The sequence below is a fragment of the Alosa pseudoharengus genome, unplaced genomic scaffold (genome assembly GCF_046254945.1).
Source record: "Alosa pseudoharengus isolate Yale_2024_CS ecotype anadromous, Long Island Sound unplaced genomic scaffold, YU_APseudo_1.1 YU_APseudo_1.1_scf_14, whole genome shotgun sequence".
Lineage (NCBI taxonomy): Eukaryota > Metazoa > Chordata > Actinopteri > Clupeiformes > Clupeidae > Alosa > Alosa pseudoharengus.
The window spans coordinates 13,844,282-13,868,381 of NW_027468609.1; the positions used below are offsets into that span (position 1 = coordinate 13,844,282).

Here is a 24,100-nt window from a genome sequence, read left to right on the forward strand (position 1 = left end):
GAAAGCATTTTGCACAGTTAACCATATCCAGTGCACCCATCCATAAGTTCAATAAATGTTCCTTTTTTAAATTGAGACTTATAACATTTGTTATCATAATTTGTGTAATTATGTTTCGTTTTTATGATGTAAATTGAGGGAGCAGAATAAAAGCAGTATCGGCTCCAAATATCGGCTCAAGAAAATCGGCAGCCTGTATCGGTCATCGGCTAAGGCTGAGGGAAAAAAATCGGTATCGGCACTAAAAAATCCATATCGGTCGAACCCTACTGACCACCCGCGTGTTATGTGTTCGGTGCATTAAGGGTAACCAGGGTGGCTCCTCCCTAGAGGGACCTTCGGGTCATGGGATCCCAGTGTGGTGAGTCCCATTAGCGGGGTCTGGGTGTAAAGCCCCCCCCTGGCCCCTGTCAGTCACGGCATATCGGCCTACAGACCAGCCGTAGAGTATGTTTTGGGAGAGTCTGGCAACCTGCAGTGCCTCCTCACCTGCAGACCTTTGGGTCATGGGCCACCGTAAAGGTGGGGCCCATTAGCGGGGTCTAGTGTGGAGGCCCTCATGGTTCCTGGTACCTCACCTCTGTCGAGGTTTGACCATCAATCGTCGGGTCGACGATTCAAGAAGCCGGGGTAGAATGTAACAGGACAAGGTCCACGCCCCTTGTCTAGGTCAGGAGTGCCATTGCAAGTGGCTCTTGCCATTCGGAGGTGAGCCAATCAGCATATTGTAGGGAGGGCGCGTTTTGGTCGCTCACCCCGCGGCCAGCAAATAACGTGCCTAACACAGCGTCCTGGATTTGAGGCATGCTGCCTGAATCCGTTTGTGCTACACATAGCATACTCACACTTCAGGCAAGATCATGGTCCCCTTCAAGCCAGCACGCACGAGTATGTTCATGGTTTATGTTTACTTTACCAATCTTTTTACACTGAGTTCTTTGAACCAACAGTTATAGGAGAGAGGAGATGTGTTGCATACACAATAAACATGCATAAGACACAGGCTTAAAATGACGTCTCCAACCTACTTACAGAGTTTTAAACTGAACAATCTTTCTTACTTATCCCTATGCAATACTGGTACACTGTGTACAGGCAGGCTATACGCTGGGCTTATGGGGTTTTAGGCAGGAGTATAAAGGAAGCCTCTACCCTCTTGTGTGGTTTCAACCATCAGACAACAATTCCAAAGTGGTGACCAGACCTATCAGGGCTTTCAATGGCCTCGTTTAGATGAAAATGAATAAAAAGAATTGTTATGCTTATTCTGTTGTGATCGCTCCATTGCCCTTAAAATGTTATAAAGTACACAGAACACATGAATTTTGATAAAAATAAAAAAAACAGTTTATTGGCATTGCTTGTAATGGTTACTGAACATTTAAACATTTACTGAACAAGGACAAAGACACAGGTTGGAAGTAAACAAATCTCTATAAAAAAAAATTGGTTAGGCACAAAACATACAAGGAACACTGATGAAGGGCTAGACGCGAAACGTTTGCACCTTGTTTCTTTGGCCTGCAATAGTGTGGTCTTACCTGAGGGTCAGCTGATGGTTCTCTTTCTCACACACAAACCCATAATATTTCATGCATGCATACATGCAGTGATACATGCAAAAGCACATCAAGCAGACACACAGTGAGCCCAGACAACACCGCACACAGAGGTTATCAAGGCACAGGTAAAATGATTGGTAAATTATTTTGAATTACAAGACATTTCATGCAAATAACAACAAAAAAGAAAATCCAAGCACACAGACAGAGGAGCAGACATGCAGCACCCCTTGAATGGGGTACAGCGACAATTATTACCACTTACAAAGACGAGAAAAAGTAATGATTTTGTGCAAAGTATAAAACAAAGCAACAGCACACAAACATGCAGCATGCAGGAAACCACCACCAAATGAGATGAAAGGGACAGAAAGAAAGATACACAGACCTAGATATGTAAAAAAAGAAACTTGAATGAAACACACATGACCAATACAGTATAACACTCAAATATGATGACATCACAAACCAACAGACTAAAGCCAGCCTGGTACACCTGTGTCCCAGCATCAGAAGTGGAGGTGGGCAAGGGCTGATCCCCAGTATCACACTGTCCATGGTCTCCTGCTGTGAGGCGTCTGTCAACATCTTGTGAAAACAAATATAAAAAAGGTCAGCGAAGAGGGTATACAAGAGAAAAAAGATTACAGTACAGTGGACCCTGATATGCGCTACTCGATGTTTTAAAAAATACATGAAAGACATTCAGAACATATTTGATGATGTTGAAGGTTACTGTTAAATGTAAACATCAATACTAGTGGTAATAAATGTCTAGAGTGCATGTGGTGAACTCTATGAGGTAGTGCATTTACTGTATTGGGAGGTAGCTAAACTCTGAAGTAAGAAGTGGATAAACTGTTTCTGAAATGTCATAGGTGGGTAAACTGTTTACTTGCGTTAGCCTCCACTACAGCCCTGGTGACACGGTCATGGCCAAATATATGTGAAAGAGAACTGTAGCAGTCTAACACAAAACGCAAACACACTGTTTAGTTGTGAAAGCTTTATGATCACTGATCCCAACGCTAGCCATGATGCTTTCATGACGATATGGACATTCGGGGCAATTTTGTTTTGGCTCATATTCGTGAATCACGAAATATCCTCTAAGCTTTAGCACCCTGCACGTCTATTACATAGGGGGAGAACCGGGACTTTTCAATGAAATGTAATTTACAAAGACATCGTACCACACTGAAAGCTAATATTTTGTCACTAGCAACCTATATCTGTCCTCTGTCAAATACAGTTGGAATTTCATCTCTGAACAAAACCGTTCATGAGTTAATTAAGCAGAAGTCGAATGTGCGTTTTGTTTCATTCGACTCTCCTGGCCAGAATGAATGGAACAGGACGAAAGAAACATACCATTTAAGCTATGTACTTCCCACAACTTCAATATTTGACAACATATCATGAATGGTACTTCAAATAGGTGTTATTTTTAATAGATTGCTGATGGGCTATACATCTTGGTGAACGTCTGTTAACAACTTCTTGCCGTTATCGTGAAGCGTGTATCTCGCGGTTATGGAAATATCATGCAATATGCCATTTTTTATAGTTAGAACAATATGTGTTCCCAATTATATTATGTTTCTATAGTGTAACATGTTATTTTACTGTGTCTTTACGTGGGTTAGGGCACCACACATCCAAATAAGTGCCCTTCATGACCCACAGGCCTTCAGTCTCCACAGGTTAACTCGTCCAGGCAATCTGTGAGAAAAAAACACCCAACCCAAAACTAATTGCATTTTCATATCACATACCAAAAGTCCATGAAAATCCAAGTGGTGGAACATTGTCAAAATTGGAATTATTTGTGCATAGGTCAGTGGCAAAAAGCTGCACCTTTGGCAGTTTTATTGAACTTTCATAGTACAGGGGATATGTGAAAATTAGGTCAAATTCTTTCATAAAGGCATGACACTTGGTGAACTTGTACAGTTTGGAGCCCTGAACATTTTCAGATATAAAACCATTATCAAAAAACCCTAATGGTCGCCGTGGCAACCATTAAATGTTCCACTATAACTGAATTACGCCTATTCTTCATTATATCTCCTGAAACAAACATGGTATTTCAGAACCAATGATGCCTACAGGGATGAGCAGTATTTATTACATGTATTCCATATTTCAAATACAAAATATATTGTATATTCGTAATTTGTATTTGACTGGGTTGAAAAAAACGGCTTCGTATTTTGTATCAAAATACTTTATAGGTATGCATTTTTGTAGTTTAGAATATTGACAAATATTTTTGGTAAAACCAATACTTTTGGTGATGTGATGACATCATAACTGACTTGGGCTGACTTAGAGTTTTAATTTGCCCACATTTGTGATAATATTGAGATTCAGGAAGATGATCCAGTGCAAGTTGAGTAACTTTAGGCGGGTCAATATAGGGTTCAACATCAAAAAATTGATACAAAAGGTTTTTTTATGGATTCTGGTACTGTTAGACATGCTAAATAACATACTAAAAATCTAGTAAAATCTGACCTTGAGAAATGATGGCCACCAAAATGGCTGCCAAGAGGTTATAATGGCTATGGGCCCTATCATGACAGTCAACAGCACAGCGCAAAGTGTATAATCATCATGATGCAACACATATTTCTATTGTACACTCGAGTTTTTCGTCATCTCTTTTATTGAGCAATGCACCAAGGGGTGTAGCCATTAACGACCTAAGGAGGGGTCTAGCGCATTATCTAAAAATCACTATCGTACACTACTAGTCTGAGCGAATTAGCCTAGAAAAGGGTCAAAGGTTGTAGTAAATACAGCAAAAGCATATTTGGTATCATTTGAATCATCATTTTCTGTAGATTAAGAATTTGTGGTGCCTACAGCGCAGATTTGTACCGGAAAAAATATATAGGGCTTTGAATGGAGCATGGCACAATGATTTTTGGGCCAAAACCTTATGTTAGTACATCTTGATAATAGCTGATATCTCTTAAGCCAATTGAAAGATATTCATCAAACTTAGTCTACTTTCCCACTATAAGTTGTCAAAGAACTGGCAAGACAATTTAGGTCTTGAGGTCAAAGGTCAAGGTTACAAGGGGTCACACAAATAACTCACATGCAGTATTTGGTTCATATCTCCAAAGCAGACTGTTGGATCTTCATTAACTCTAGTACATTTATTGTCTATACAAGTTAGATGAACTTAGGGACTCAGGGCCATGGGGTCAAAGGTTAAGGTCAGTTTTATCCCGACATACAAGGTTATAGACGGTGGAGACATGCTAATCAACATGCCATGTTCAATTCAATTACTGTAAATATAGTGATTTCTTTTTTTTATGTTGCACAACATAGACTTGGTTGTTTTTGACATGGGGAGTCCCTATCTACAGCACAATGAGTTTAATACCCCTTCTTTGTATATAAGAATCAAGAATCTGATTGCAATTACTAGGCAAATGTGCTTAGCAGTTACATACAGTAACAGTGAAATACGTCCACTAGCATAGTCATGACCTGACCAATATCTCTTTCAAAATTGCCCTTGCAGTCCTTTCCACAGTACAAGCAGTGCTACTTCCAGCTGTAAATTATAGCTTTCTGTACTGTTGTGACTTTCCATACGTTAGTATGACTGTTAACTGTGGCCCTTGCTATTTTTCCCTTCGTGGACAAGGTGTTGTCCACTTTCTCCTGGTAATTTCTGTGACCCTGAAGACAGCATTGTCTTCCAGTTTTGATGTTAGTAATGTGGCATGTCTGTTATTTGCAATGGATGATGAGACAGCACTTGAAGAGGAACCTGGCATATGCGCAGATCTTTGTGTTATCTGCCAATGTGGAGGTGAGCTGTCATCTTGTAGCACTGGCTTGCAAAAGCTGATTTACTATAGCATTGCTATAGGCAACAACACATTTTTAAAGGGGTGGTTCAGGATTTTGGACATAGGACCTCATTTCCAAGTTAGCATGTGTGATATTTATCAGTGGAGACCGTTTTCAACACGTTTGATCCAGTCCTTATAGTTGCAGAGTTTGCAGGTGCTAAGCTAGCGCAAGTCATCAGTATGTGTCAGCCTGCCACTAAAAACAGTCTTACCCACTCCACAGTACACCCAGGCAAATACATTATAACGGCAGACAAATAAATTATAACGGCAGACTCAATGTAAATGTCTGTGTTGATCATTTTATTTCTAACATTATTCTATGCATTTCAATGATCGCATAACATTTTAAGGGACTAGTTTTTTAGCAGCGGTTAGTACTGCGTCGAAAAGTCAACAGACAAGCGCACTCTAATCAGGATACTGTCGTGGAAAATGTCTACCCTGGAAATCCAGAGTTCTCGCGAGAGCACAATGGAATGAGCAATGATGCACGTTACTTTTACCCCTTGCATCCCGGGGAGCCAATCAAATCGGCGTATCTGATATATGCGGGCCAGAGGCGAGCTAAATTGATGACGACAACGCTGCAACGTTGGAGGTCAGTAAACATTGGTCATAGTGTTATCCAATTGTGTCGAAGTCCGGAATCATTCAGAGTAAACATTGGTCTAGTGTTATCCAATTGCTTGCAGTGAGATTTTCAAATGCATGCTTGGTGCCGCCGCTCGAGTTGGGCCATTACATTGTTCGTGGCAAGACCCTTAATCTTTTGAGATTACCAGGGTCTGGATTTTCCAGGCTAGAAAATGTCAACTTCCAAATCCAATTGTCCAATTAACAATTACCACATGACTATTTAGTAATTTAGCACTCTGGAACAAGGCGTCCGAAGGAGACAATGTAGATAGAAGATTTTCCGAAGACTGTTGATCTTTATTCACCGTATTGCAATGATAGTACAGCCCAACCAAAGTCCAGACCAATCATCAAAGCAATAGGGAGGAGATGTCATCAGCTGGGGCCCCCGACAAGATCTCCCCTACGGATGGCTATACACTATATTTTATACTCCTCAGCCCTTGAGAAGTGCCACCCTCTCACGCCATCTCCATCAACACCCTTCACCAATTAGTATCAAGCAGGGTCGCTTACATTGGTGGAAACCATCTTCCCATCATGCATCCTATGTAATGCATAGATAACATATGTAAAATAGTGTAACCCTAAGTTTTTCTGTTTCCTTCCAGTTTGGTGAAATAAGGCCTTCTTATCTTATTCTCTTCCTAGCTAGACAGGCACAGTGGCCTCCTCATCCCTGTCCTGTCCAGTCCTCACCAGCTTGATAACACCCCCTCTCCCTTAACCATATAAGGAGGAGATCCTCTCATCCTGGTACCCCCAGTACTTTTCCACTCACCCCACTCCGCTGACAGTCGGTCTGGCCTACACAAGATACAATGACCTCACACTGCTCACAGCAAATGCAGTGGCATTAAGACTTATGACACTCATGACTACATTCTTCTAAAACATGAAAACCCATGCAATAGTATAAACCCTTATGAAACCCATGATTACATCCCTTCACATCCTGAAAACCCACCAAAATAGTACAATCCTAGGTAATATCAGTCCACTGCTGCCGTTGCTTATATGCCTACTACCAACTTCAGGGAACAAAGTATAACTATTGCAATGCGATGCAAGGGTAGTTTTTATTTCTAACACTATTCTATCAAGATAGACATTTACATCGATTGTCTGGCGTTTTGACTCTGAAGAAGACGCATGGGCGTCGAAACGTTAGTCAGTTTGCACAAATAAAAACACGTTAAAGCATTGAGTGCTCCGGTCCTGCTCCTTGGCTCCTGTTAGACCTTGGTTCTCCCTTTTTGACTTCTGCGTCCTGTTCCGTGAGCACCAACCAGGCTGAAGCGCAAGTGACCCCCTGCTACTGTCTGGCGTTATAATTTAAGTTGAAGGAAATAGCTCTAGATGACAATGTTTATTAGAAGTTTGACAGAAATGGTTTGGATTTAATCTACAACTTCTGCTATTCAGCTTGTCTAAATGAACTACAATGTTGTTATTGATGTACTGAATGTTATGTAATAGTACTTTGTTTTTACTCCAATATCATTTATGAACTAAAACAGTTATTTTAAAACAGGTATTCACACAGATGTTTGCATTTGCATGTCAAGTATGACCTCACGTGACCTTGACCTTTGACCCCAAGACATTAAACACCTACTAATTTTAATGAAGAACTTATGGTGAGTAAGTACACCAAGTTTGGTAAAGATCCTTTTACCAGTATGGGAGATATCAGCTAATATCTATATGTTATAATATACGTTTTTGGCCCAATAATCATTATACCATGGTCCATTCAAAGCTGTATATCTTTTTTCTGGTACAAATCTGCGCTGTAGGCACCTGAAATTCTTAATCTACATGAAATTACGGTTCGATTGATACCAAATATCCTTTTGCTGTATTTACTTCCACCTTCAACCCTATTTCGCTCAGACTATACCTAAAACGCATTACACCACTGACCAAGAAATACCTGGTCAGAAATCCATGGCGAGTTGTTTATCTGTTATTTTAAGAGTGTTTTATCAACAGTGATGGGCTGTGCACAACTACACCCTGCTTTTCTCGTCCACAGGAACGTGAACCAGCGCACATCCATGCAAAACATTACAAATTACATGATTACAATGGGGAACATAATAATTATAATAAAGATATCAGGAAATACGTCTCACAATGAGTAGTTTCACCATTCACCATCATTTGCAAATTGTTAATGACAGTTAAAAGTGAATAGGCGAGAGGCACATATGGAGCACATATGAAGACGCACTGTCACGAGATGTAAGCAACTCCTCTGCAGGATAAATGTCCTTAGGTTTCTTATTCAGTCATTTAAACACTATTGGTGTAAGTGTTGCCTTTTTCAGGCTATTTTGTCAATGGTAACCTATTGTCAGTCAATAGCGTAATTAACTGTGTAACTGTTTTGTGTTGACTATGACACCACAGAGAAGTTAGTTTTACTTTGCCAATGAGTTCAAATAATAGACGAGTGCAGATGCGTTTATAGGCTATACTCTGCTAGGTTTTAAAGCATGGTTTAGTGGAATACCTGTTCCATACAGTCTCGCATGCAAGCAAATTCCTTCAAATGGGCCGCTGACTAGCCTACTACAATACCGATGCGCTGTTTGAAGTCCAAATGCTTGCTGTTAAAGGGAATGACAGATGTCACTCTCATTGGTTTAAAGGATGTAACGCCCAAAACACACCCATGACTAACTAAGAAACATAAGATCCACTTTTTTGCCCAGGTGCCGGACTTTTGAAAACAAAACCACACCCAATGTACATGGCAAAACTCGAAAAGCTTGTCAGACCTCCCGTGCCTAGTGACGGGTTGCTAAGCCACGATTGGCCTGTGGCGGTTTTCGGGTGTGGCTTAGCGAAGGGTGGTTGAAATACTCCCGAAACACAAAGAAAACAAACCAAAATATATCTATGCAAGAACATGGGATGTCATTGTATTCCAAACAATAAGCCAACAGTCGTGGAAGGGCATTACTACGGTTAAATCTCACTATAATCTTGCCGTCCACTAGGCGATTTTGCTGTGGCGCGAACAAAACGTGACGACACTAATGTTCCATTTTTTCCCAACAATGGCAGCTAATGGAAGCCTCAAATAGTTCCCGGAAGTTACAATTAATAATAGCAGCAGTGTAGTTACAGCAGTATAGACTGTTTGTAGCCAACATTTCAGACTCAGATTTACATTTTCCTCATCCGAATAATAATAATAATAACAGTAATAGTAGTAAAGTAATAGTAGGCTATCAATAGCCTAATTATAATAAGAAACGATTTATGTATCGATTATGACTTTTCTGCTGCTCAGTCTATCAGTTCCTCATCAAATAAATTAAAAGAGGCTAAAAGCCCAATAAATGTGCCACACGTAATAGCCGAATATAAGATAACTCTTGCCTATCCCATTGCAATTAGGCAGCACTACACCACCACGAACAAGCTGTCATTAAAGGAACACGCCATCCAATGTCAGTAGTAATATATGTTCTTACCTTAACTTTCACGAGTTGAGTCATACCTCTCTCATGTCGATACGTGCACTCAAACGCTCTGGTGCACGGCGCGAATGTGTTAGCATGTTGCTATGCTAGCGGGCTCAGACGTAGCCAGACGTAGAAGTAATCAAAAACATCCATGTTTTCCCGACTTAAATACACTTACACGAGTAGTTGATTAACATGTCTACGGTCAAACAACATGCAACGTGGCGATTTTCCAAGCGAATAAACAGGAGAACTACAATGTTTGGCGCAATGTGACCATCACGTAAGGTTGGAGTGGTTCACCAGAGTAGAGCAGTTGCATGGTATGGTTTGGCATCCACTGTTGCAAAGAACTGATTCAGCTGTTGAGGTTTCTCTCTAAATGCCATCTGGACAAAAGGCTAGATTGACCAGGAAACAAGTCTACTACAACGGAACAAAGACTTCAACAACAAAATTCTTAGGAGGTGGCGGTACGTGACTGTGGCCGCATTCTCCGTCTCAGAGACTACTGTGGACAATGGGAGCAGAATTGTTGCATAACAGTCAGAGTGATTTTTATCAACGTGGTGCTGTTCCGACATTCTCCTCCATTTAGGACCATTGAATCTATACAAACTTGTGTGTGTGTGGTATGAATGGGTGGAGCGGAGTCCTTTCAAGGTCACAATATATCCTATATTCAGCTCCGTATAAGGCTGAAACTCCTAATAGTCAGCAATTCACAAATATTCACAACCTTATCTTTTCATGTTTAGTCTCATCTGTCTTTTATCTAACCAGAATATCAATGCCATTAACTCCTTAGCATCTTAAAGTAGGCAGTGTTGAATTCTAATTAATCTGCATTGTTTGTTTCAAATCTCTGCTGCAGCTATTGTGTTTTAGAAGGAGATTCTGTCATCAGCGGAGGAAGGAGATCTGCTGGTCTTCTATTCGTTAAATTCAAAAATATTGGATCAGTCTTTCTAGAACAGGCAAGAGCTTTCTAGCCTCACGTCAGCAGCGCTGCATCACCCATACATTAAAACAACCAGCAGATGGTGGGCGGGTGCAGTTTTGAAAATTGGTCAAAAAACTTTGGTGCGGATGGATGATAAGTGTTGAACTGCAGTTATGGTTGAAATAATAGCCCATCAGCGCATCTCTAGTGTGTGTGTGCCTCTCTCTCGCTCAGAGGGGAGGGGGAGGCTGAGGGGTCGATCAAGCATGGTTTCTAAACTCTGTGGTGGATAGGATCTACAAATAGGTGTTAATTAATATTACTACGCTAGGTCGAAGTACTCCCAAGTGCTATTGCGCCAAACATTGTAGTTCTGTTTATTCGCTTGGAAAATCACCACGTTTCATGTTGTTTGACCGTAGACATTTTAATCAACTACTCGTGTAACTGTATTTAAGTCGGGAAAACGTGGATGTTTTTGATTACTTCTACATCTGGCTACGTCTGAGCCCGCTAGCATAGCAACATGCTAACACATTCGCGCCGCGCACCAGAGCATTTGAGTGCACGTACCGACATGGGAGAGGTATGACTCCACTCATGAAAGTTAAGGTAAGAACATATATTATTACTGACATTGGGTGGCGTGTTCCTTTAAGTTTTTGCGTTTAGTAGGCTAGGCCTACAACTTTTATGACGTGACGTTTCTTGGGCATTTAGCTTCACCATCACGTCAAGTTGTAACCATAGACAGTAAAAGAAATGGACGAACAGACTCCGTCGTTTTCAATGGGAGGGCACTGAGTCAAATAGAACGATTTTTCAGATCCCCCCAGTACTGCGCAGACTCACACTTAACTTTGTGACGTTAGCCATCGAACTGAATCTTGTAACTCATATTGACCTCTCCAGAATAAGTCCCGCCTCCGTAACTTCCGTATCCATCCAACTTCCGGGCGTGGATTGTCTATGGGAAATAACATGGCGTTTCGAAATATCATACCGGTAAAACATCTGTAGGTAGCGAAGTTGAAAAAGCTGGTGGGCAGATTGGCCTACACACTTCTGCCATCTAGTTTCCACTGGATTTTTTGATTGTCTATTATGATAGATACACAGAAATTCTTCTCACACTTCCTTCGTCTTCAAAGTCATCAAAGTTAAACATTTATTTATGTATTATTATTAATATCATCCTCACAAGTGATAGGCTACCAAGTTGTGTTAATGTTGAAGCTACCACACATGATCATCTTCAAAAACAGTCATGCTAAAACAAAACAAAAAAGTTATAGCCTTGAAGCTAGCTTCTAATCTTCTTTCCACTTTTCCGACCTACGGTCAATCCATCGAAAACCAATGAAATGATTATCGTTAGTGCCGTTTTTCATTAGGTTACTTGCCTCTATGCAATGCTTTACTTTAACATACAATGCTATAGGCTACATAGCTTTGTTCATGAGTTTCCGTGCTGGCTGGACTGAGCTTCTTATCCAAACAGTACGGTTATCCCCCTATGGTGCGTTAGCTTCACTTCAACCGGACATGCTAAACATTCTTCTTACGGGAACCTAACGTTACGTACGAGGTAGTCGAGTCTTGTTTTGCCTTTTATTGTTCATGTAGATTACACAGAAGCTACAATATCGGCACAGGACGTAACGTATGCGCAATGCTCATCTAGACCAGTGGTTTTCAAAGTGGGGGCCCGCGAGGGGGTGCCAGGGGGGCCTCAGCAAGTTGAAAGGAAAAATAAAAGCAACAAATAAATACATTTGAAAAATGTTAAATATACCTATTACTATGATTGGTTGTTATACAATGCCATTATAATAATTTGTCGCATATCTGAACATTATATTTTCCATGATAATGGGAATAATAGTACAGTGATAGCTCTCATATAGCAGAAAACCCCAAATGCAATTTTTACACACTGTATGCTCCATCACGAAGTGCTTGTGGCTAAAATAATTATTAGGATTAGCTTAATGTATTTTTACATTTACCGTAGTATTGTCGATGGGTTTAATAACACATCAAGGGGGTCCTTGGCCAGAACCTAGTGGTATTTGGGGGGCCTTGTTGTGGAAAAGTTTGGGAACCCCTGATCTAGACTTAGCCTGGACTATGGATTTAAGTGGCTTAAAGGCAGCAAAAGTGGGATATAGTGCAACTGCTTCCCCAAAACAATTCCTCCATAACTGTGTATTTAATCGTTTGATATGTGGATAACTTTTAGTGGACTAAACAAAAGGTAAAGATTTTGTTATCACAAGGCTAGCTGGTTCGTTATATGGCGAAGCAGCCAACTTTGTTTGCAGCAGTGATTCTGAGTTTGTTGTTAACATTGTTGGTAACTGTCAGGGAATTTAACCCCAACATATAGATACAAGAACCACAACACGTAGTATATTGCCCACAAACTCTGGTACCAGAGGAGAGCCTGCTAATGTAAGGAAGAATTCCTCACACCATCAGTCTCTGACTCTGCAGCCCAAAAGCTGTGTCTTTTATTGTACAGATGCACACAGAAAATAGGAAGCAAGACATAGCGACTTCATTGTGACATACTCTTATCTCACCCACACACACACACAGACAGGGTGCAGTTCCTGTCTGTCTGGGTGGGTGCACACCTAATTTATACTCTCTGTTCTTAGAACTCAGCACAACATTTAACTTGAACTCTCTGTTCTTAGAACTCAGCACAACAATATTTCTGCTTACACAATGGTTATACAATGGTAATAATAATTTCCTTACAGTGACGTAAACGTTTCTTCAGTTAGGAGCAGTAGCCTACTGTTTTTTTTATGTTGCATTCATTTTCATTGGCAAAAGCTAGCCTAATAATATGCATGATAATTAGATTTGAGGGAGCTGCAGCTGTTAGCATCAGCACGGTCATATTAACACAGCAGGCACTAGCCCAGTGAAGGATCGTGTAAACCCCATCCCCAGAAACCAAGCTTGCGCTGATATGATGCATGATCACTGATCAAATTGCTATTTTCTGACAGGATGAGCACAACCATGCAGGTTCTCGAATCTCAAGCTCTTTAGCCTAGCATCTTATAGCACGGTGAATGACAAACGGTGACAAAATGCTGTTGTTTATGAGTTCATAGCCTGATTATTTATCAAGGACTATATCACGTTTTATATGTTATTATGATCACTCGCATCGCATTACCAATTGAGTTACTGTGTAGGTAATGCTACGGTTAACTTAACATGCCCACCATTACACTGGAGAGATGTTAGAAAACTTTTAAACTTTTGTTTTATTCTCCCGAGACGCTAGATACTTAAGGTAGTTCGCTCATTATCTCAGATCAATGAAGAACTACCAGAGAAAACGTTGGGGAGAAAACTCAAACAAGTTAATGTTAGACTTAGACTAGCTGTGTTACAGTTTCTCGTTGCAAAATTAAAATCTCCATGCGCTTTTGTAGGCTACACGCAGTCTCAAAAACACTGTTTACAGCTCTTGAGTCAGGTACTAGGTCTTTTTTTTTATAACGATAATTTAGATAGGCCTAGGCCAGGGGTTTCCAAACTTTTCCACAACAAGGCCCCCCAAATACCACTAGGTTCTGGCCAAGGACCCCGTTGATGTGTTATTAAACCCATCGACAATACTACGGCAAATGTAAAAATACATTAAGCTAATCCTAATAATTATTTTAGCCACAAGCACTTTGCGATGGAGCATAGGCTACAGTGTGTAAAAATTGCATTTTAGTACAGCGGCTAAGGCCAGATTTTTACCCGAATCGTTCAGTTTTTGCAGAAAGCACGAAACTTGGTACAGTTATAGTACTACCCCTAGTGATCAAAAATTGAAATGGACCCCAACACATAGCGCCGCCTAGTGGCCCCTATCTTGACTTCAAATATGGCCAACAAAATATGCCCTTTTTTTCTACATTTATAATGCTATGCTGCTTTTAACACATAATATGACATCTATAGCCATCTTTCAGCATTATGAAATATATAATGAGACAATCATGTGTAGCGGACGGGACCTACGTCCGCTTAGTAGGGGTAATTCACTCTTCCCTGAATGGCTGGAGATCAGAGGATCTAAGTCCCTAACCCCCAGGCCTATTAGTCTCGGGTCTACCCTGCCCTCTCAGCAAAGCACAATAGCTCAGGCTTTAGGATTTGGACCTGTCACGGTGGGGACCTAAAGTGCAGGATACCAGTAGCCTGTGTCAGTGTGTGTGACTTAACCTGTATTCCCCCTAACTACTGTACTTTACAGACAGAGGATGAGACGCCCCTACTTCAGGAAAGATGGAGAAAACTTAATAAAAGCAACAGTGTAAAAGTTGAAAAAGGAGTGGTTATTTATTATTCTAAGTACCAGTATCCTAATACTGATTAAAATATAAAAGTAAAGAAAATATATGTATTTATAAATCAAATGTAAACTGTATAAGAATGGTTTCCCTATCAACTTGTAACCACATGAAATGTTCAAAACATTGTGTTATCCACTTCACCAGGGTGGCTCAATAACACTTACACAATAACACCATCAGCATGTATCTAAATACACTGCACAGAAACCTCATATGTAAATAACAGCAGTATATGCTTGTGAATGTAATTCAATGTAACCGTAACCTAAAACAGTAGCCTTCAGGTCAATTCTAACCTCAGAAACAGTTTCACAATGATTTTCACAATACACTCAATAACATTCAATGCACCCTCAGTTCAATGTTCCTCTTGGTTCGGATTGTCCACGTTATGCATGTGCCGACCGTACACCAATTAACACTCAATGTTCATTTTGGTTCGGATTGTCCACGTTACGTATGTGCCGGCCGTACACCAATTAATAGAACATGTCCTTCACGAGCGCGTTGCTATCCTTTGACAATGATGGAGTAATGTGTGGCAGGGAAGCCTTTTACTCACCAACCGCACCGTATATCACGCGTGAGAGAGGGAGGGAGAGGGAGAGGGAGAGAGAGCAGGTGAGATGAGCCACAGACACGTCCCAGGCTGTAGCAGTGAACTCGCTGGTTGTCTTCCTTCTCTTGCGTGACAAACCTCCAACGTTGGCGACGAACTAATAGTATAGCTGAATAATCAACACTTTGCACTAACTAGCGAGAACGTTTGCCTCGCACTATGCGAACTATACTTGTTAATGAAGTGACAACGGATGAATCTTCAGAGTTGATGGCGTGGAGTCTTCCGCTTTTACACACGCCACTCAAACCGTAACTCTTCCGTAGCTCAGACTTAAACATGTAGCACATGCAATAACTAAGAGCTAAACTGTTATTTACTAAATTAGAATACCGAAATCTCCGTCAGCATGGGACCTCTTCGGACGCCGCCATCTTCTCTGTTGCTCAACGCCAACTCTCACTAGTTCCGCCCTCTCCTCTCCTCTCATTCGCCAGTGCACCAGCATGCAAGTCATTGATTGGCTGAGCCTATGTCCAAGTTCCTGTGTGCAGTTGGGTGAGAATAGTTTGAGGGATTTATTCATGTTAAAGTAGGGCTACATATCAAGAAATATGTGCACACTCTAGGTGTACACCTACACATGCATAATTAAAATGGCAGACATGTTGGATTTTAAAGAAGTAGCCATACATTCTGACACTGAATCAAAAACTGGGGTGCGTTTAGGCTATGTGTAAAGTTTCGACTGTGTGACTAAACCCTGCACTTGCCTGGGCTCAATCCTTCTAATTTGCCCCCTAGAGGCTGGCATGCTAGCGAGGAGGCTAAAACCCATAGATGCTAGCGTCTGTCAAGTCTCTTAAAGAAACATATGCTGCCTTTTGGGAAATTAGCTATTTTGTCTTCTATCCTAGAGTTAGATAAATTAGTACATACACCCAGTCATAGTTAGATAAATTAGTATATAACCCAGTCCAACACATCCTACTGTTAGCCTAATTCAATTGAGGTGGGTGGGGCCAATTAGCATATACCAATTTAAGGCTTATAGTGATTGTCCAGTCCTTGGGTGTGCTTTGTGGTGGATACACCAAAAGCTCAATACAAGTTGAGGTTGTTCTGATATAGTAAGTCCAAGACTTGCTTGAGGACCACTTTCTCCAAAACAAGAAAGGAAGAAGGGAAATAGGTCTGTAAAAACAGGAATGGTTTTAGAGGTGGTGGCAAATGATAACTTTTTCCATCTTTATCCTCCTTGACTGATTTTTCACTAGTTTCACATTGGGCTACGGTCAGTGTCACTACTGGTAGCATAAGCCAGTACCTGGAGCCTACAAATGTTGCACAGGTAGTCCAACTCCTCCAGAATGGCACACCAAACGTTCCATTGCTAGAAGGATTGCTGTGTCTCCCAGCGCAGTCTCAAGAGCATGTTGGAGATTCCAGGAGACAGTTGCTCTAGTAGAGCTGGGCAGGATGGTAGAGGGTCCTTAACCCAGCAGCAGGACCAGTATCTGCTCCTTTGTGCAACAACAAACAGTAGGAGCCCTGCCAGAGCCCTACAAAATGACCTCCTCCTGGCCGCTGGTGTGAATGTCTCTGACCTGTCAGACTTCATGAAGGTGGCCTGAGGGCCCGATGGCCTCTGGAAGGACCTATGCTCACTGCCCAGCACCGTGCAGCTCAATTGGCATTTGCCATAGAATACAAAATTGGCAGTTTCGCCATTGACGCCCTGTGCTTTTCACCAGGTTTACCCTGAGCACATGTGAGGTCTAAAGATGTCTTGGAGAATGTAATGTTGCCTGCAACATCATTCAGCATGACTGGTTTGGTGGTGGGCCAGTGATGGTCTGAGGAGGGATATCCTTGGAAGGACGCACACACCTCTACGGTCAAGACAACTGCACCCTCACTGCTCTTAGGCATCAGGATGAAAACTTCAGACCCATTGCCTGACCCTGTATTGGTGCAGTGGGCCCTGGGTTCCTCCTGGTGCACAACAATGGCTGGACACATGTAGCGAGAATGTGCAGGCAGTTCCTGGAGGATGAAGGCATTGATACCATTGACTGTCACCCCACACTCCCCTGACTTAAATCCGATTGAACACCTCTGGGACATTATATTTTGGTCCATCCAACACCGCCAGGTTGCAACACTGACTGTCAAGGAGCTCAGTGATGGCCATGTCCACATCTGGGATCAGATACCCCAGGACACCATCTGCTGTTTCATTAAGAGCATGCCCCAATGCCATCAAGCATGTCGGGGCCATACGAACTACTGAGTACCATCATGAGTTGCTGCGCTGAAATTTAAGCAAAATGGACTAACTTGCCACGTCATTTTTTCCACTTAGATTTTCGGGGGGTCTTTTAATTCAGTCCTCTGTGGATTGATCATTTTCATTCCCAAATAACGAAGTGGCATCCTTTTCTTCCTAACATATTACCCAGTCCATATCAGTTCGAATCCTACCTCACAGGATGCTCGTTTAACATATCATGGCTTGAAATTTTGGGGTAAAAGTAACGTGCATCATTGCTCTTTGCCAGAGTGTCTCGCAGAGACAATTCCATTGTGCTCTCGCGAGAACTCTGGATTTCCAGGGTACTTCTCTTTGCTATCCACACCACTTCTTTGGGACAGATTATTCATTCGCACAGCTTCTCATACCACTGCTATGCAGATGACACACAGCTTTATCTGTTCTTTCCACCTGATGACCCCTTGGTCTCGGCACGGACCTCGGATTGCCTCTCAGACATATCTACATGAAGGCACACCACCTCCTGCTAAACCACTCATAAGCCAAACTGCTGGTCCTCCCAGCTAAACCTACTGCTCTCACCTACTCGAATGCCCTCATACAGGCATATATGCTACCCCCCGACCATTGCGCTCTTCAGACAAACATCCTCTAGCTCTGCCACCGGTACGCTCAGGTCAATCCAAACTTTGTTTATCTGTTATTCCTCGTTGCTAGAACGCGCTACCAGTTCCTACTAGAGCAGGGACATCCCTCTCCACCTTCAAAAAACTCCTGAAGACCCAGCTCTTCAGAGAATATCTCCTCTCGTAGCACTACTTACAACTAGCTAATTCTTGCACTTACCACCTGACTTGACTGTATAAAAACAACACTCACTGATGCACTTTTCCCTATTGTACTCTACCTTTTTGAATTGTTTTAAATTGTTCTAGAATTGTTGAGAATTGTTTTAAAAGCGTTAAACTGTTTACCAGGTTGTAAGTCGCTTTGGCTAAAAATGAGTCAGCCAAATGTAATGTAATGTAGATATCCAGTATGATGTTTTTTCCCGATTGAGATCTGATGTGTTTTATTTTTTAAAGTGTATAATTTTTTTGAGCAGTGTATAGTAAGAGTTAAGGTTTGCTCAGAAAGAGAAGAAGGTAGAATAAGAATTTATTGATGATGTAGGTAGTTACTTCAATTAACCAAGATATAGAATAATTGGCTTATTTTCTTACACATAGTGGCCATATTGGAATCTTACCAAATTATACTTGATGCCTTGTATATTATTGAGTTTGTCATGTGATAAAATGACTGTTCAAACTTTGAAATTGTTTTTGAATGATATTTCTATCATGAATAACAATAGAGATGGTCTATATTTTCACATTTGGTATCCGCCATATTGGATTTCAAAATGGCCAACATCAAGTTTGTTTGGAAATCATGTCAATAGCTTCCTTGACCCTAAAAATTGAGTGTTAGAACTTAAAAGACTTTTTTATCTTGTTTAATTTTGAAGTATCAACAATTCTATTAAGAATGGTAGCCATATTTGAATTCAAGGTGGCAGCCACTAGGGGGCGCTATGTGTTGGGGTCCATTTCAATTTTTGATCACTAGGGGTAGTAGTATAACTGTGCCAAGTTTCATGCTTTCTGCGAAAACTGAATGATTCCGGTGCTTAGCCGCTGTACTATTTGGGGTTTTCTGCTATATGAGATTTGGGGTTTTATCACTCTACTATTATTCCCATTATCATGGAAAATATAATGTTCAGATATGCGACAAATTATTATAATGGCATTGTATAACAACCAATCATAGTAATAGGTATATTTAAAAATTTTCAAATGTATTTATTTGTTGCTTTTATTTTTCCTTCCAACTTGCTGAGGCCCCCCTGGCACCCCCTCGCGGCCCCCACTTTGAAAACCACTGGCCTAGGCTACACTTATGGGGTGGGTGCTATTGCGTTTTCTAAAGAATCTCCCGTCTTGGTTTTGTACAGAAATTAATACATGGATTTCTATGCAACGTCACGAAAACATGCGTGCGCAACCAAGAGGCAGAAATTTAGCACCATAGAACAGAATAGAACAATGCAAAAGAATAAAATGAGTTTTTGTGCTGAAAACTGCACCAATTCGAAATCACGATGGTTAGAGAATGTTAAATATATTCAATATTCCAAACGGAATGCATGTCTTCGCCAAAAATGACAAAATACAATGTTATATTATTAATGCAAATGAACGGCAAACTTTGAAATATAGTCTGAAATGAGATGTTATTATCATTGAGACAACAGGGGTATACAAAAAATCCGATTGTAGCTTACAGCAGCCGACTATTTAGGTTACGTTTATATCGTTGTGGACGGCCACCAAGCGTCTTCTGCCCCACGGCTGCACGCGCATCTAGTTTTGTTGGTAAACGGGAAACCCGTGTAATTAATATTAAGTGACACATACGTAAAAGGGAGAAAAAAGGTCACCTTCCGATATTTAGCAGGCTACGGTCTGGAATTTAATTTAACATTGTTGTAATGGTAGGATAACTACACAGTTTACACAATAATTACACTGTGTTATAAATATTGTATATCAATGCATTTATTGTCTGTCAATTACCCAAAATTGTGGCTCTGTCTCTCATTGAACAGTAGCTTAGTTAATGCATTATAATCCATTGTCAATCACTTCTGGGAACTTTTTGAAGTTTACATGAACCACGTGACCTTAACGAATTTTGAACACCCATTGTCGCACCTCTACCTTTTATATGGCTCTGAGATTACCCCGTTAGTGAAAAAATAACGTCGTTATTCCAAACACTGGTAATGTGCGTGTATGTCGTTCACACATAGGTCCATATAAGGTCAGTATAAGGTCCGCAGGTTAGCATCATATCTGAATCATCCGAAGGGTAGGACCTCCATTTGACAAACCTCCGCATATACTTCGGAGGTTATATCTGAAAGCGCTTAAAGATAGAGGTGGCCGGGTGCAGGGGCGGCACTGCCAATTCCAAGGGCCCAGCACTGACAGGGGCCCCCAGAGACCACTTACTATAATGTTTATAGTCTGAGGGGCCCAAAATTAATATTTTTTCATTGGGCCCAAAACATCTAGCGGCGCTCCTGTCCAGAGGTGTCATACAAGCTAGGACCACCACTGTCGATGAAGTCTAAAACTCTACACTGACCATCGGACCATCAACTTTGTCTGTTTCTGCCCTAATGGACCAAACTGCTATAGTTTAAATAGCTGTGTGACCTCTCAGCAATTTGACAGCAGTTGTAGATTTCTATCTTCTGTGACAGAATCCGACACTCTGTCAGTCACTAAAAATGCAGCTTGTCCACTTATTTGTGGCAGGAAAGGCATTGTGTCAGAGCGCACGGTGTCTGTCACTTGGGCTGGCACATTTCCGCCAGATTTAGAACAATAGGACCTGAGTTTGTGTTATAAACGGGGCATTTTATACAGATATGGACTGGGTCAATAAAATGAAATGTTTCCAAAATGCATATGTAAAAAAATATGCAATGTATTTTGCCCTTTGTATGTATGATGGAATAACAAAGGAATATTGAGCAGTGTTTCCCCTAGAATTGTTTCCAGCAGCGGTGCTGTTGATCGTAGGAAGGCCTCCCCCCCCCCCCCAAAAAAAGAATATAACATTTTTAAACAATGACTCCTTAAATGGTGACTTCTGGTGGATTTTGTGAAAGAAATGTACAAATTATGACATAACCATCAACACAAGCATTTACAAAGCATGATTATTGCAGTACTTGAACAGGATTATTCATGTTTTTCTTTCACCTTTTTCATTTACATTATTAGTATTAGCCACTGTACAACTGTACACTGTAGGTCACTGTACAAACGATTACTATTTAGAATATACAGTGCTGTGCATAAGTTAGGACATTTATATATAATAACATTTATTTATTTATGATACATTAAAAAATAATTGATGTCCTATTTTTTTTTAAAATAAGGCATTAAGACAAAAGGCAAAATATGTTTTTTATTCCTCCATATAGTCAATTTCAGCATGGGTGTCTTAACTTTTGCACAGCACTGTATAAACTATATAGACTTCTCTTTCATGTCATTACACTGTATTGGTGCTGTGCAAGTCGAATTGTGTGCCTGTCACTTTAATGCTGTGACGGCCAGTGACGCTTGCTTTATTCTCACGGTCTTATAGAGCATCACAGTCCCGCCCCTCCTCCGAGAGAGCTTTGTTTCCGGAAGTAAATTTCCCATTAATTTCTCCCATTGACGTTTTGGAAAAATCCGTATCTAAAGAGTTTTAGAGCATGTCTTAGGCTAATCAGCTACGGCGTAACTCATAAGCATACAACATATCATTTCGAGTGAAAAAACGAAGAGAAAGTCCAAAAAAAGTCAAAGGTACAAGACTGTGTATTTTTATTTCCGAGCGAAGGAACTACTCATCCCATAAACCACCGCGCCTCACTGAAAAATATATAAGCAGCACGAACCAGCGCGAAATCATTTCCAGCCATGTTTCCAACCGGCGACAACCCGCGAACCCTTTCCTCCAAACAATGATTTTTATATAGTTAATAGGAGTTATTTCAGGAGTAATCGTGTAAATAATAGTGTTTTGGTATTGAATGTTATATTTACCATCGTGTATTTTATATTGTGTGTGTGAAACCGGTTAACGTTAACGTTAGCAACATTGTGCAGTGCTTCATATCTGACTGCCATCCTGATGCATGGACCTGTGCATGGTCTGCTCTTGGACCACCATATTCAGTTTATTAACTTGCTGTGAATTATTACACAAAATGTTCATTAAATGTACGAAGAAGTATTTCTAGGTTAATGATTGATGATATGGCTCGTACAGTATGAAGGCTACAGTAGCCTAGCTAATGTTAACTAGCATTACCAACCTCCCTGCAAAATGGACGGTTTGCTAAGCATTTTACTGCAGTGTCTAGCCGGTGGTAGCATCCAGCCTGTGCTATCAGCTAGCTAGCTAGTTCAAAGGTTTAAGTACTTAATGGGGATATACAGGGCTTTTCAAGCCTCGACTAAGTTGATGTTTCATTTAAACAACAATTCATATTCATAGAAACAACAAGGTCACTAAAACATAATATATTTCATACCTGTGTTGCAGCATGTAGGCTAATGTTAGCAGCATTACAATGACATTCTAATGTCTGAAAGGCTAATGATTAGCCTGTCGGCTAACTGAAAAGTTAAGTGTTCAAACTAGCATTTCCAGTGTTCTATTTGATGGTGTATTGGCCCTGACTAAGTTTGTGTGATATATAAACCACAATCCTTGTTGATACAAGTACCAATGTTCGTCTAGAAAGTTTTTATTCACATTAAGAATTTCGCCATAGGCAGTAAAAGACTACGCCATCTTTGTCAATAATTTCGCTGATAACGTTTCAAACTATGACCTTAACGGCCTTTCCACCAATCAGAGGCATCACTGTGGGATTGTTCAGGATTGTGGGTAATGAAGTACTTATCCAAGACATCGCGAATAAAAGACATTTATCTCAAAACAAGGTTAGTGCCCCGTGAACTTTTGGCGTCTATATGAGCATACACAATCGCTTTTTATGGCTTATACCCGAATTGTCAATGGAGAAATTGCATTGAATTCTTAATACTGGAAACTCCTGTGGGCGGGACTGTGATGCTCTATAGTGCATTCAGAGCACCTCGGAGTGACAAGGACCGCCCCCATGGCTACTTTGTTTTTCCAACAGCAAGTGTTCATGTAGCCTAGAAATCTAGACGCGCCCCTAGCGGCAGCAAATTACATTTGCTGCCAGGGCTAGTCTAGCAACTCTCCGTTGGCTTGTAAGCTCCAGAAATCGAAACTTAATCAGGACATTGAAATCGTGTATAGAGTCGTTTGGTGGGCTTAACATAATGATTGATGGCAGAGTTGCAACGGTTTGGCTTGAATTCCCTGCTACTTGAAAACAAATATCCTATTGCGGCCTATTTCGTGCAGAGGGAATTTGAAAGACAACTGATTATCCCGCCCCTCGGACTGAGCACTGCGAACGGTGAGTGCCCAGAACCTACATTTTAATGTGGGTCTGGCTCGCCAGGCTATGTTCATGTGCTTTGCCATCGGAATGTGTGACAAACACGGATGCCACAACAAAGGTTAAAACATACACTCACTAATCCTAAACAAACAACTGTACTTGCTTAAAATATAGTGTAAGATGCTCGTGAAAGAAAGATATGCAGCTTTAAAGTGACAAAAACGGCAAATTCCCAAGTCTCTGTTAGCAAAATCTAGCCCCAGTTTCCGACCTCTGATTCACACATTAGTGACGTGAATGACGCGGAATGATGATGTTTTCACTGGAGAAAGGT

General features: G+C 40.9%; 1 long non-coding RNA gene across 1 annotated transcript; it reads right to left on the reverse strand.

Annotated features, from left to right (window-relative positions):
- Positions 1–147: 147 nt before the first annotated feature.
- Positions 148–10,361, reverse strand: LOC143122913 (uncharacterized). Its single transcript, XR_012986771.1, has 3 exons — positions 9,568–10,361; positions 3,200–3,284; positions 148–2,150 (listed from the first exon to the last, which is right to left on the reverse strand). It is a non-coding gene; the product is annotated as an uncharacterized LOC143122913 (long non-coding RNA).
- Positions 10,362–24,100: the final 13,739 nt, after the last annotated feature.